Source organism: Triticum dicoccoides, chromosome 2A (genome assembly GCF_002162155.2).
Source record: "Triticum dicoccoides isolate Atlit2015 ecotype Zavitan chromosome 2A, WEW_v2.0, whole genome shotgun sequence".
NCBI lineage: Eukaryota > Viridiplantae > Streptophyta > Magnoliopsida > Poales > Poaceae > Triticum > Triticum dicoccoides.
Genome location: NC_041382.1, coordinates 17,096,140 through 17,099,448, shown reverse-complemented (window position 1 = coordinate 17,099,448; position 3,309 = coordinate 17,096,140). Strand labels below are relative to the sequence as shown.

General features: G+C 49.6%; 1 pseudogene; it reads left to right on the top strand.

Moving 5' to 3' along the window:
• Window positions 1-245: 245 nt before the first annotated feature.
• On the top strand, window positions 246-2,434 carry LOC119358670 (annotated as a pseudogene).
• Window positions 2,435-3,309: the final 875 nt, after the last annotated feature.

Genomic DNA, 3,309 nt, shown 5'->3' with positions numbered 1-3,309 from the left:
TGGGACAAGGAAATGATGGTGGAGATGAGAGGGAGAGAGTACTAGGCAGTTCGTTAGAACAGAGTTATCATGTGCGAACGCTGCTCGCTCATTCCGTGTGAAGCAAAGCTGCCGCCATTAATTTCCGTGTGAACGTCCAAGGCAAATGCTGTCAGCTGGTTATAAACCGGAGTAGTGCTACTGCATGACTTGACCAAAACACAAGACACGTCAACGGAGGACAAGATGGAACATGTCAAGGAGTTCCCTCGCCGCTGCCTCAAGATGCTAGCCCGATGGCTCTGCCCGGGGGCTGACGACGATCACGCCGCCATAGCCCAGAGGCTCGGCATGTTGCCCAAATCCGAGGTCGATCACGCCGACGACCTAGCCCAATGGGTCGAGGACGAGCGCGCCGCCATAGCCCAGTGGGAGGAGGCCGGGCGCGCCGCTGCCCGCGACAGCCTGCAGGCCTTCACCCTCCGCCTGAACAAGCGCCTCGCCGCTGGCGCGACAGGAGCGGCAACCTGGTCTTCTCGCCGCTGTGCCTCTACACGGCGCTCTCGCTGTGGGCCACCGGCGCGCGCGAGCGCACCCTCGACGAGCTGCTCGGCGTCCTAGGGGTGCCTTCGCGGGACGTCCACACCTTCCACGTCTGCACGCTGGCCCGGCAGGCCCTCGCCGACCGGTCCCAGACGGGCGGCCCGCACATCAGCTTCGGGAGCAGCGTGTGGCACGACGCCACCGTGCCCCTCCGCCCCGCCTACCGCGACGTCGCCACCGAGTGGTACGAGTACGTCATCCGCCCCGTTAACTTCCACAAGCAGGTCAGTGAATAGCGGCCGGACCCCGGAAGTGATCGATATGTCGTGTGCATTCGTTTTTTTTTTGTTCGGTTCGATTTATACGGTTTATGATTTCTACGGTTTTTATACTTTGGATTATATGGTTTCATACATAGATATGGTTCGGATTCAGTAATAGCCCTTCACTTTCAGTTTGATTTTGGTAATAACCGAATTAACCAAGCTTAACATGAATTTTTTGAGCCAACACATAGCTTTTTCATGTGTAAATACATGATATACATATCATAATGAGAAAAGAACAATTAGAAAAACATAAAGAAAAGACGTTGGATAAGTAGTAAGGCTAATCACGTAAACTGAAGCACTGAATGGGCTAGAAAGTATTATACTATAGCACCACATTACGCTTTTGAACACAACAAACCTCCATTTCGGTTAATTCCGTTTAACTAAATGGTTTTTGTTTTCTAACGGAAAAAACAGAAACACAAATGGTTTTCATATCTCAAAGCTGAAACCAAAACCTGAAAAAACCAAAAAGTCGATTTGGTTTGATTTTTTGTTTGGTTTTCGGTTCGGTTTTGCACACTCTGAGATGTGTGGCATATAGATATATGATTTTTCAAAGCTCCTCTCAGCATTTTATTCATTCAGTGGCAACGAATTTGAGAGCAAATTGCAGGTTAGAAAACCAGAGATTATATTAGAGTAATTTACAACACTCTCTAGTTGAAGAGCTGCTTTAGCACAACGATGTGCAACACAATTAATAGCACTCTATTATGATTGATCTGTGGCATGTAGATATATGATGATTATCGTTATGTACGTGCAGCCGGAGGAGGCAAAGGAGCAGATCAACGCATGGGTGGCGGTGTTGACGAACGACCTCGTCCCCACCTTGATCGGCCGTCACACGTTGTCCCACAACACCGACCTGGTGCTCGTCAACACCATCTACTTCAAGGGCAAGTGGAATAAGCCATTCAACGAGGAACGCCATCTGTTTCACCGCCTTGACAGCACCGCCATCGACATGCCCTTCATGCATGGCTTTAGTAGGCAAAGAATCACCTAGCATAATGGCTTCAAGGTGCTCAGCTTCGCTACGAGCAAGGCCGCCCCTTGCCTGCATAGCCGCAGCCAAAGCCGATCTAGTCAATGTGTGTCTTCCTCCCCGACGCGTGCGAGGGGCTGTGTTGGTTGGCCAATCAGATCGCCTGCGACCCTGAGTTTTTGCGCAAGCACCTGCCGAGGAGCGATGTCGAGGTTGACGATTTCCGGCTGCCTACATTCAAGGTCAGCTTTGACATGACTATGAACGACATTCCCCATGACATGGGGCTCAAGGAGGCTTTTGAGCCGGGGAAGGCTGACCTATCTGATGTGGCCGAGGACAGAACAGAGGGAAGGAGGAGGCTGGCACTGCAGGAAGTGATCCACCAAACCGTCATCGAGGTGAACAAGGAAGGCACCGACTAGTGCCCTACCTCAGCCGTTACGGCGTGTGGCCTTCATTGTTGATCATCCTTTTGACTTCTTTGTCACCAAGGAGGTGTCAGGTGCAATCCTATTCGTCGGGCACGTTGTTGTCCCCACGATTAATTGAGGGGGAGGGAGGACCGAACATGCATGCTTGGGTTTATGTATGGATTTGTTTTCTTTGAAAATGTCAAATGCTATATAATAGTAACATGAATCCTTAGAATAACAACTTCATAGAAATCCCTCAAAAAAACAACTTCACAGAAATATACAAATGCAACTAAATTTTTGAGGTGCCTTAGTATTCTTCCTCCTGCATCCATAGATAGTGCGCAGTACGCAATACTCGTTGTCACATCTGGGTCTCCTTAGAGTAGTGAACTTGTCTAAACCCAATAGCTTGTAAAAGCTACGCCTGGAATTAGTCATTGATATAGACCAGAAGATGTTGGCAACATCAATCTACGTACCAAATTGCCGCACCGGATAAGAAAACGTCGAAGATGGCTTGTATAACGCTCCTGGCCCAGCTAGACGGAGTCGGGGAACACAACTATCACACGCTCCGGATTGAGACCGAAACTAGCCAACCTTTGTCGATTGGAACTAGAGCCGAAGAAACACTTACGCTCCATCCATTCTGTAGAACGGAGCCACTGAGACAAATCTGCACAAAAAAAACAATCTGGAGAACTAGATCTGGGATACACGCTTCCAAACGTTGTAAAAAGGCACCATCATGAGAAGAAGGAGACATGAAGGACTTATTCCATGCCAACAACAGCTCCATCACCTTAATATTGACAATTGGGGACCATAAACACAACTAAAAACCTTACGCTATGATCACCAGTTCGAAACAACATGATCCTCGCCCCCTCTAGTCGCCAAAGCGGCCAAGGGAGGGACAAGGTGCGCGTCGACGATGGTGATCTGACTTTCGTGCTCCAACTCCAGCCATGTCGACCTGTGGGCTCACGGGCCTGGATAGGGCTCTTACCAATGAGGTTATAGTCGGCGGTGGTGTGCTCATCGG